The 12541-nt window shown below is 35.1% G+C and overlaps 1 long non-coding RNA gene across 1 annotated transcript in view; it reads right to left on the bottom strand.

The window, feature by feature from the left end:
* The window catches only part of LOC310893146, a 47496-nt gene extending 35657 nt beyond the window's left edge, over positions 1-11839 (bottom strand). Inside the window, exons 1-2 of the long non-coding RNA XR_014578756.1 lie at positions 11406-11839; positions 9019-9171 (exon numbers count right to left, since the gene is read on the bottom strand). This is a non-coding gene — a long non-coding RNA (uncharacterized lncRNA). The remainder of the gene's footprint in view (positions 1-9018; positions 9172-11405) is intronic.
* Positions 11840-12541: the final 702 nt, after the last annotated feature.

Below are 12541 nucleotides of genomic sequence, written 5' to 3'. Positions count from 1 at the left end.
AAGACAGAAATCTTAAGCAAAATCTCTTTTCAGATTTTTTTTTTTAATGTGTGTGTGAGATGTTGAAATCGTGCTCTGATAAATACTCCAAAAGACAGTATCACAAATAAATTTTAATTTTTGCTAAGCATTTTCTTAATGGTGACAGTTATGGCAAACTATGGACTAAGTCTTTCTATAATAGAATGATTTGCAAATTAATGAAATTCTTGACAAAATAAATGAATTACAACAGAATTAAGATGTTCTGAAGAGAAATAATGCAATTAATATTACAGAATTATGCCTCAGTTTCACTGGTATGATTTTTCTGTATTTTGCTTTTGCAAGAGATTATCATCGGAAGTTTTTTTTTTTTTTCTCTTATTTTTACATCCTGTTTTCATTAATTTTTTTTCCTAAAGATGATTTATCTGTATGGATATTAAAAGATATTCATCATATCTAGTTAAGGGGATAAAAATTGGAGTGGAAGATCCTAACAGGTTATTAAACTTCTTAATCTTTGCACACTTGGAACACTTGAAGATTGATATATGCTGTTATTTGGAAATATAAAATTATAATCATTTTGATTAGATGATTACTGGAATCTAGCACACAGCAACTTCTGTAGATGAACACTTGAGGAGCAGTATTGGTTCTTGGGCTAGGCTACCTTTAATCAAAAAAGTGGTAAAAGCCAATTTTGTATTTAAAGGTACAATGGGAGACCATTTTAATTTTTATTTCATTCACTCAACTAAACAAGTATTTTCTAGTCATGGCCATTGAGGTTAATAGAACAGTATTCTCCTCTCTCTAACTTTGATGGAAGTAAGACATCAGTCTTAACTGATTGAATCAGTTACCTGATTGAATCACTGACTGGAGTTTCATGGATGCATGTAGATTTCTTTTGTATGTAGGCTGCAACAAGTCAAGAATAGGCCAGATGTGAAAGCATTTTACCCACCAATCTACAGTTTAAAGAAAGATAACAAATGAAATATTGCCTTCATAGCAGTTTCTAGAAACAAAATTTCCATGACTGCAAAGAAAGAGGTAAAAGATATATGGTGATAGAATTCCTCATACTGTTCTATTCCTATTCTGAAATCATTAAAGAGCTTTAAATATTAAGAGGTCTAGCTATCAAAGAACTGTAGAGATATGCAGTGTCAGCCTAATAGAATCTGATCAGCCCTGGCAGGCACTCAGTGCTCCCTGGTGGAACCTGGAAAAACTAGTCAGTGAAGACTGAGAATAACAATCATCGTTCCTCTTTATCAAAATCTAGCTCTTTCATCATCCTCTCCTCACTTCATGCTTGCAGCTTCAGATATGCAGCTATAAACCATGCCTAACATGGCTTTGGATTCACAGTGACGTGAGAGAATGAAAATCTGGGGAAACAAGTCAATCACTCTATAGGAAGTTTTGACTGTAGCTACGCTGGGAAATGTAGGAGATGAGGAATGGCCAGAAAAAATCCCTTGGGAAAAGTGTCTGATGGAAAAAACAAAGAAGCTCTGTCCTCAGGTGCCTAGCTGTGGAACTTGAGGTGGTCTTTGCATGCCAAAAAAAGTGAAATGTTCTATTCATTCCATGCAAGCTACTGAAAAGTTAAAACAAATACATTATTCTAGTTTACAAATGGCTGACTTTATTTTGGCATATGTTTAATCATTCAAGAAAGTGTCCTATTTGAGAAAGACTGAAAGTACCTACTTAAAACAAAGTAGATTTTTAAGGACTTCTTTGAGTAAGGGCCAGAGTGCTTAAAATTAGGAGATGCACATCTTTTTTAGCAGAAGGAAGGAAGGAAGGAAGGAAGGAAGGAAGGAAGGAAGGAAGGAAGGAAGGAGAAAGAAAGAAAGAAAGAAAGAAAGAAAGAAAGAAAGAAAGAAAGAAAGAAAGAAAGAAAGAAAGAAAGAAAGAGAAAGAGAAAAAGAAAGAAAGAAAGAAAGAAAGAAAGAAAGAAAGAAAGAAAGAAAGAAAGAAAAAGAAAGAGAAAAAGAAAGAAAGAAAGAAAGAAAAAGAAAGAGAAAAAGAAAGAAAGAAAGAAAGAAAGAAAGAAAGAAAGAAAGAGAAAGAAAGAAAGAAAAAGAAAGAGAAAAAGAAAGAAAGAAAGAAAGAAAAAGAAAGAGAAAAAGAAAGAAAGAAAGAAAGAAAGAAAGAAAGAAAGAAAGAAAGAAAGAAAGAAAGAAAGAAAGAAAGAAAAAGAAAGAAAGAAAGAAAGAAAGAAAGAAAGAAAGAAAGAAAGAAAGAAAGAAAGAAAGAAAGAAAGATGAAGCAGAACTTCCATTAATAAAACTGGTAACGAGTGAATGAGCTCCATAGTCATGCAGATTCCATAAGAGAAACTATTTCCCATGAGAAGTTCAAGGATCTTTTCTGAAATTTACGTGTTTAATTTCAAAAAAGATAATAAAACTGTATGCCCTTACTATGTGTAATCATGTTTTCAATGAATGTAGCATACAAGGCCTTACTCCATGCTAGTGTTGTTCTAACTGGTTTTCTGGGACCTTTTCAAAAGATAGCTCTTGAAGAGACTGAAGTACAGAAACACATCCCTACACAATGTCTTTTATTTGCCAGTAGTTTAAAAGGATAAAATGGTGAAAACGTCTGATGGCCAGGAATCTTGTTTTGCTCCTGGAATGAGGTTGTCTCTGCTGAATTTATTAACTAGAGAGAAAAGAAGCTGAAATACCAGGTTAACTAGGAAACTAGAGGTTTAGTTCTGAATTTAGAATACAGATTTTGTGAGGGAACTATATGTAGGTGAGGATTTTAATGTGGCATAGCAGAGACATGCATAATAAAAAACAGCCCAAACATTCTGTAAAGTTCATAGTTGAGGTCCTTGATGGTAAACCTCGAATTATCTAGCCCTGATGGCAATATAGAATGTTTTCTGCTCTGCAGAAAATACACTGTTAATATATGTATATATATATATTGAGAAGTAAAAATACCTAAGTGCAAGAATGACTTTTGGAAAAGTATGATATAAACTTCAGCATATATATAATTAAAATGCTTCCTTTATTGACTGGTGATACATAAACTGAACAAACCAATGAGAAGAACTCTGATTCACCGGTATTTATCTTAGTCATGTGAAAACTCCTGCAGAGAAAAGGGGAATTTTGTTGGAGGTGTATGAAAAGAGTACCTATAACATCAGAACAGAATAAAACTCCACAGAGCAACAGAAAAATATTTGAAAACAATCATTGTCCATCCTTAACAAGAGAAGTGAAAACAGTTGAGTTCTTTTTAGATATAAATCATCAAAAGCAAGAAGAAGATTCTTTAAACATCGTTATTACAGGAAAATGATAAATATTCATCACTGTAGCCAAGACTGATCATCAGTTATTCAGCTTCTCCAGACTACACCCTATTATTCTGTAGATAAAAGCATATTTTGCTTACACTTGCAAGTTGAGAATTGAACTTGAGGATCCTGATGAAGAAAGGAATAAGAATGTATATGTACTAAATTAATAATCTTTGTGTAATTCTCCCTTTGAGTATCAGTTTTCCAGTCAAGACCATTATACACAAATATGCAAAGAAAAGCAATAACCTTATCAGAATCAGGAACTGCTGTCAACTGAATTTCTTTTATGATTGAAAGAATTATGCTGCTCCCAGTGCAGTTTTTGTTAGACTGCAGTAAAATGTCATCTATGGTAGGACTCATCTGGAGTACTGTGTTCAGTTCTGGTCTCTCCAGAACACAGAAGACATGGACTTAATGGAGTGGATCTAGCAAAGGTTACCTTTGTGACAAAGGTAATTAAAGGACTGAAGTATCTCTTATAAGAGGAGAAACTGTGAGAACTGGGAGTTTAAGTTTGGAGCACAGAAGGCTCAGAGACATCTTCTTAGTGAGTATAAACACTTGATGAGAGGAAACCAAGATGAAGAAGTCAGACTTCTCAGTAGTGCCGGAAACAGGGCAAGAGGCAATAGGCACAAATTAAAACACATGAAATTCCATCTGGACATGGAAAACCCACCTTTTTAGTGTGAGCATGGACAAACACTGGAGCAGGTTGCCCAAAGAAATTGTGGGGTCTCTGCATTCACAGGGATATTCTAAACCTGACTGGACATATCCCTGAGCAACCTGCTCTGGCTGACTGTTCTTGAACAGAGGGTTGCATGAGATGATATCCAGAGGTGCCTTCCAACCTCAACCATTCTGTGATTATGTGAAAGGAAGAAAACAAAACTGAAACCCCTTCAAAAGAGGCTAATATTAATACTAATACTAATACTAATTCAAAAGAGATGGATAATAGATAATAGGCATAAAACTTAATGGAATTTTCTACATGAAATCTAGGTCAAGATTTTTAATAGCATGTTCCTGAGTGTCCTGATGTTTCAGAAGATCTGTGTCATTTAGACTTCAATGAGAGTTGCTATGCATCAAAGGACATGTAATATGAATATCTATGAATATTAATGCAAAGCTATGAGTAAAACCACAAGGTTTTGATTTGTGATATGTACATTTGAAAACAGTATATATCAATTAATAAATTCTTTCATTATTCAAATGTCCAAATTATTTACTATGTAATCTTCAAATTTAGTCACTTGTTTTTACTGTTATATTGATTTGTCTATTGAGGGTGGCCATGGGGTAGATCAGTTTAGCCTTAAAACAACAGACATGAAATAAGAAATATCTATAGCCAGAACTTGGATTCTGAATGGAAGATTGAAAGAGAATGGAATAAAGTAGAGTTAGTATTTTGTTAGAATTAATGTACACTGAAAGCAACAAACTGACAAGTGTATTATATCCATAAATTTAGATATACAAAGGACACTCTGTATGAATGGCAATAGGGAAAATCTTTAAGTCACCAATATTAACACAGCATTGTCCTTAAAAAAACAATTGCTGCTATCAGCTCCCAAGTCTGTGTCTGGCCCACAGGAAGTCTATTCAACAATACAAGTAACATCAAAAGGTGCCACCTCTGCATTTTCCATCACTTCATGGCTTGCAGCCAGGACTAATAAGTCACAGATACAGTAGAAACCAAAATAACAGTCCAAATAGTTGGATATAATAGCAGTGATGGAACTCGAAGGGCATCTAAAATCAAACATAGGGAAGAGGGGAACAAAATTGAGCATTTTAATTTTTTATCTCAGCAAACTAGCTTTTGCCTGTAAACTGGGGAGAAACTATTAACTATGACAATAAAGAGATTATTGGGTTATGAATGTGGTTCCTGCATCCATCTGGTTTGGGATATACTTTTCGGCTGTAAGAGGTCTGTGTATTGTACTTTCCAGTTTTTACCTTACAAATCTGTTTGTCCATAGAGTTCTTGGAAGGGGTTCTTGAATTCATTTAGCATTATATGTGGCCATTTAATGTAAACCCTTACTTTTTAAATTCAAGTGAGATGGGTAACAAATGTTCTGTACATGTTTACAAGCTATCTAACAGCAAGGTAGTTTAAGAATATATTGCTGAGCATGAATTAATATTATACTAGGAAGATAACAGGAATAATGAAGAATGCAATTAAGAAAAATATATTAAAATTTGCTAGTTAAACAATTCAACATTGGTTAAAGAATCATAAAAATAGCCAATGCTATTTAAAATATTTAGAAGAGGTTTTCATCCCAACAAAAACATCTCCAGAAATAGAAGAATCAATAATCCACCAGAAGACTTGCAGGCTGTAACAACTATGAAACAAGGAGCACCAGAAATGTTTGGGGGACTGAACTTTGAATGATATGAAGAAAAGTTTTGCAACTGACTTGTACTGATATGACTAAATTTTGAGCAGTATAGAAAATGAAATAGTAAACATCCTCCCTTCTGTAGCCTACCTCTCTTTAGAAACCTCTTTGTCTCATTCATAAAACTATACATTGTGCTATATGTTTGGGCAGTAGTTTTCTTTTTGCATAGTTTTAGGTAACAAATGACTTGTATTTTTAAGCTTATGCATACCATGACCTTGTGGTTGATGTCAGTCTTGTCACAAAGGGAATGATTTGCATGCATATTTGTACCTGTTGAAATGTCTGGCACCAATTCCTTCTGATCAAAGTATCAGGTGGCCACATTGGTCCTTCACTTTGAATGTGCATTTTTCAGTGTTTTGGCAAGGCTCAGAATTCCTTTAACTTTTCTTTGCTATTCAGAATTAAACACAACATGCCTGGTAAATTTGTCAGATCTGTCTATCAGTTAATTAAAACTCAATATGCCTACTAAATATTCATTGTTATATAAAATTACCAGCAAGTGTACTTTTATAACCGCTGCTGAGATACTGAATTTTAATCTGAAATGACTATGATTCAGAACTAAAATTCAGGAAAGATAGATGGCCATAAAATTAAAGCAATCTTCATGGCTATGTAAGATCCTAGTATGGCTCCTCTGCTGTTGCTCCTCCTATCAACTTGACATAAAATTATAGAACATGTTGGAAATTGCTTAGGCGTTTTCCTTGAACTACTAAGTTAGGAGACTGTAAGCACTGAATCCTGGGATGTACTGACTGTATACATTCTTGTACAAAAGATAATTTTCCTAACTTTTCTAGCTAACTAAAGAAGCAACCAAACTTACAATACAGTATCTTATGTGATCCCAAAGCTTGAGTGAAGCTCAGCTTGCTGTCCACTGCCAGGAGCAGGTATTGCAAAAGGATATTGCTTTTGCACAGCTCCCTATATAAATGCAGTTGATAGAAAATTTATATTACCCCATTAATTCCTTCTCCTGATGTCAATACTCATTTCCTTAGAAAGAGAGAGATCCTGATCTCCAAAGCCAGTAGATCAGTATTCAGTTAAGGAAAAACCTCTCATGTTCTATGCGTTCTCTCTTACTTACTATAAACTGTCATTACCTGAAAGTTTGGGAATGCTGAATAGTCTGTTGCGTGTTTTTGTAGGCATCTGTTATTAACCTTTGTCTTTTGTAGAGCTGAGATAATCTGAGAGATATTATACTTTGCTAAAATTACATTTTTCTTTTCCATTATGTGAAAGTAAAACCTCTGCTACATGCTGGAACTATATGTCAGACATCATCTCCTGCTGAGCTGTGCATTGTAATTAATTATACGTGAACAGTTTAATAAAGTATTTCTTCAATTACTATTGTTATTTGCCTTAACTGTACTGAAACACGTATCTTTACTGCCACTGCAAGAAGAGTCGTCTAAATATCCTGAGTTCCAATTCTGATGAATTACATTAGTATATTCAAACAGAAAAAAAAAGTAATTTACAAAAGCACAATTTTCAATATTTTGACAAGAATGTTCTCATTTCATTTGTTTATAGCGACTGAGAGTCCATGAATTTTATTAACTTCTACAAAACATGCATGTTGTTCCACTAAAGGGAAGGAAGGACGGCCTGTTGATACTGACAGTAAAAGACTCAAGAGATCTGTGCTCAATAACCTTCTCCATCAGTTTCCTTCCTGTACAGTATTGGCAGGGCTGTTGCAATGTTTAAATGCTTTTTGACAACCTGGCTTTTAGATTATCAATTTTCCATCTGTTATATGAAGATAATAATACAGCTGTGTACATATTTGACCAAAATATGTAATTACAGAAGAGAATAAATAAATTCTTATGTACTACTTACACCTCAGCCTCATATATATATTCCACTCTTTATTTTCAGAAAGCGTAAAAGGTAATATCTTTGAGCCTTAAAAACAGGGTGGCTTCATATGACCTGGGTGAGCAATGTCCAGGAATCCTTTGGGAGACTGACAGTTGCCATAGGCCAAAAGTGAGGGTCTGCTCTTGTAGTTCAAGCACACAAAGGCAAAACAGTGCCTGGGAATATGCCCTGGCATGGTTTAACTTCCTAGTATAGGTGCAGCCTTTTCCCATTCTGTGATTTTGTATGAATAGAGGAAATCAGATATAGGTACAATGAAATGAGGACTCTCACGGTTGAAAGGATATTTTTTTTTTTCCTGAGATAGAACAGAAGTTCCTTGGTAAAATCTGCATGACCTTTGCCAGCTTTTAGAAGCTCATCTTCTGTTAGGAGTTGTTGTCAATTCCAGCATGCCCCAATGAGCAATATCATTCCACATCTCAGATACAATGCCAGCAGTCAAGGGCTACTCAACCATTTTCATAGAGGCTGATCAAAAACCTTTAGGGTTTTCACTGACTTCCCCTTTCATAGTTTGCTGGAACCACAGCCCTCCTGTTCTCTTCAAGGAGCATGCATAAAGGACATCATAGTAATGCTCATAACTAGGTGACTCTTCACCTAGAGGTCACTGTTTACTCAATTTTGCCTTGAAATGTGTGAATGAAGCTCATAAACAAGAAAGTCAGCAGGTTTCTGTGTGAACCGGATTCAGACAGACTTGCACAGCTGTAACCGCTACTGCGGGTATTTCCATACTTAGCTCCACAGTGTAATTGCCTACAAAGCCTTTTAGGAAAGAGATGCTCAGCCAAAAGCTTTTAACAAGTGCCAGTTCTATTTTTAAAATTTGTGTCAAGATCCTGTGTTTGAAAACCACATTTTTATTTTATGTGACTTATAACACAACCCAAAGTTGACTTCAGTTAAGTGCCATGTTTCAACTAGGAGTACAAACACAAATTGGACAGGCAGAGAGGGAAGGCAGAGTATATTCTTCCTAGTATCACCTGTCTGTGAGCTTACCCTCTACAAAAACAGTACTATGCCAGAACATGGGGTAATATGCCTCCTTTTCTTGGATGAGATTGCTCTTTATTGTAGAGATGTCCAGCTGGGGTCCTAAATTACTGCATAAGCCATTCAGGAATGGGCTTTCTTATTTCCCCAGCTGAAGTACTGATTCTTGTATAATTCACCCACAGACCCAACACAGTTGTTTCCTCCTCTCTCACAGGTACAAGAATCGCTGGAGGCATAAAGGTAGAAGAATCACAAAGCTGGCAACAATTTAGAAATGTTTTAATAAGGGAATTATTCATCAGCACAATGATTCATGCTCACCAGTTTTCCAGAGGAGATGGTCACAGCATTTTTTTCCACTGGGAGGAGGGAGACAAGGGGCAGACAGGCAAAGCCAGTTCCCAAGGTTTGGCTCCATATTCAGGAGAAATGGATGTGAATTTTCTCATCTTTCCTTCAATATTTTCTCAGCTCCTGGATGTGTGGGAGGAAAAGGAAGTTATTCAGAATCAATTATGACTTTCCACTACGTTACTGCATTTTGGATTAGTGTTTGTCTTATGTCTACAGCCCATTGTCTCTTGTATGAACTGATTCCTACTTCCCTATTCTGTTATCTCTCAATCACTCTTATGTGAAAGCAGTTTCAAGGCAACTGAAATATAAATACCTATAAAAGGACTACTAAGGTATTCTTTTTGGGCCTGATTAAAATCCCTTTAAATGTGTAGAAAGACTTCCAAACATTAAATTGGGTTTTGGTTTCTGTCTATGGTATCAAAACCATATTTGGGAGATCTCTGGTATTAAACAGTGTTCTCCATTCAGGAATTGTAAGATATGACTAATACAAGCCAGCCTTACCCAGAAAATGGAGGAAAGAACAAATTAAAGCTGTGACGCCACTAGCGAACAGGAAAAATACACATAATTTTTAAAATCTCTGTTTGAATTCAATGCAGTTTCTTGGAGATCCTCCAGAAATGATGCGCTGATGGTTCCTTATATTTTTAAAGCTTTCAATCTTCTCACATTATTAATACAGAATTTTCCCCCACCTACAAATTTATTACATAACAAGAAAGATGTGTTCTATTAATAGATTTTTAAATTTATTCCCTCTTCTATAACTCGTTGCAAGCTCTTTACTTAAAGAAATAGGATATTTTTACAGAATGGAAAACTAAATGTTTTTTAATTGTTTCCAGGTGTCTAAGAACAAATAAAAAGGTCACATGTTAACCTATGTTTTATGTGTAAAAAGGAATCTACTGCAGATAAATGTGCTGATGTTGACCGTTAAATGATCCATTTTCAAGGTGTGTGGCCTTATTAAGTTTGGAAATTCATATACAACTCACACATACGTACCTCTGTTTCTAGTAGCAAGGGTATTTTGATATGTACCAAACACGACAGCCTGGAACTGACATCATTCTTTGGCAGACGTGAATATTTTGTATCGTAATTGCTGGCTTGCATGTCAGTACACTCCCGCTGTCTATTAAACAGAACGATAAACTCGTGCTTGGGGTGTTTTGCCAAACCTTTCTATTGGCTAAGCAAATAAAGGTTTCATCAACAGCTAAAGGACTTAGTTTATGTGTACCATTTGCATGTGTGCAAGACAGAGGTGGCTTGGTACACGAACAGTCACTTGAATATTATATTTTTACTTCCTCATTTAAACGCTTTCAGCAAACATTCCTAGGGAACTAGGGTCTACCGGGGGTCATAAACAGGGTCTAAAATGCCCTCTACATCTATAACTCTTCCTCTATAGCTAGATTTGAGTGGGAGTTCCCAGATGCATTCTGTTGTAAAATAAGACCATGAGCATTATGGAAAAAATGTTAACAATCATTGTTGCAGTGAACAACATTTCTGGCAGTGACATTAGAAACATTTTAGTTTCAGTATTTAGAAAATATTCAGATAAAGTGATTTTTTATTCCTACAAATTAACATGAATCTCAGCCTTAACTCCATGTTTACTTTTTTAACAAGAAAAGCTGCAAAAATCTCAGAAAATGAGGAAGAAATCTATAAAGAGGATGGGCACTATTTAAATTTTGTGCTATGGTTATAACGTTATTGAGCTAGATTAGTAGATACATGGCTCACAAGCAGCTTAACTGAAAAAAACTGAGTTTCTTCAGTGGTCAGAAATAAACTATTTTTTTTTCTGGAGAAACCATACCTTTGATTTGCTCAGATTCAGTCAATATTTATGGACACATGTAAATCACTATTTGAGAATATTGTTGGTGGGTGCTTTAATTCTTGTTTGTCTAGAATTCCCCAAACCATATTGCAATTTGATATTAATATTTCTTTTCAGTCATATTGGTTTCTGGAAACTGCTGCTTACTGGTAAAATATGTCAGCACTTAAGTGTTCTCTGGAATTTTCCCAGTTATGTAAACTGAAATGCAACTAGTAAGCAATATCACTTTAAAAAATAAAAAAGTATTTCTAGACATAATAATCATAAGAAATACTACCCTCTCCTCCCCCCCAAAAAAACATAGCTTAATGTTCAGTGAGAATGAAAGTTGCTGATGAAAGTTCTAAACTGTTTAAATTGTTTAAAACTACACTTCAGCAATAAGCAAACATGCAAGCAGAAAGCTTATACATTAGGTACCACTGTTAAAGCGAACGTTTTCAGTATCAAATAAGGAAAGAAAAGATAAAAGAACACAAACCTGCTGATTTAGGGCTCATTGAGCCTTATGGTCTTCTTGAGAACTTACAGGCTTGGTACCTCACATTTCTAATGTTGAGGTCTCCATGAAGTTAGTAGAAATACTGACAGACAAGAACAGGACAAATCTAACAGCTGATGGAGAATGTTCTTATTAAAAGTGCAAGTGAGAGCAAATTGGGAGAGGTTGCTAGCACATTGGATGATATAAACAAAGCTCAAAGTAATCTTGAAAAAAAATCAGGCAGTATTCTGGAGAAGAAAAGGCCATCATTCATTAGGCATAAATGCAATGTCCTACACAGAGAAAGAATTAATCAGTAAGTTACCCTATGTTGCTGGGGCCAAGTACAATTTCTACAGAAAAAAAAAAAATCAAGGAGTTATAGTGAAGCCTCAGAAATGATATTGTCACAAAGAAGTAAAACATTTCGAGGTGTGAACTGACATACAGACAGCAAAAGGTATGTATGATACATAGTAGAGTGCTGAGAGGTGGGACACCAAATGCTGTTGTGCAAACACTTCCCGTTCACTGAGGCAGAATGAGCTTTATCTAAGCATTCCTGACAGGGTTGGAAGTCTAAGTTCAAATTACACAAATTAAGTCTGCTCCAAAACAGCTGCTCCAGGCAATTTAAATCTGTTACTTTTGTCCAGCCTCTAAGTACATGGAAAACAGATAGTTCTCTTGTTCCTCACAGCACTCTTTGAAGAAAAACATCCTGTTTCTTCTCTGTCTGTCTCTTTGGACAAAGGAATGCTGATTTCTTTAATTTTCTCTTATAGGCCATATTCTGTGACTCTTCTTGTAAATCTTTTAATTACTTTTGGCCCCTAATTTTATTGCAATACAGCACCCCTCAGTCCCAAGCTGATTGCTGTTTCCTAACCTAAGTATTTCAGTGAGAGAGAAGACAGAAAGTCTTAAGGAGGGACCTGATCATATCTGATTTTGTGCTGAAATCTGCTTAAAAAGGCATCAGGAGGCACTAAGCTATTGTTATTAATTTTGGGAGGTGGTCTATATAACTTGTGTGATATAACTAAAACACATAAATAATGTGATACAATAAAAATAATTTCAAAAGGCGAAATTTGCCTATTTATTTATTTATGTCAATCCAAAACCATATA

This window comes from Anser anser (genome assembly GCF_964211835.1).
Source record: "Anser anser genome assembly, chromosome: 1".
Taxonomy (NCBI): Eukaryota; Metazoa; Chordata; class Aves; order Anseriformes; family Anatidae; genus Anser; species Anser anser.
Note: the sequence above shows the minus strand (reverse complement) of the source record. Positions and strands in the feature narration are given on the sequence as shown.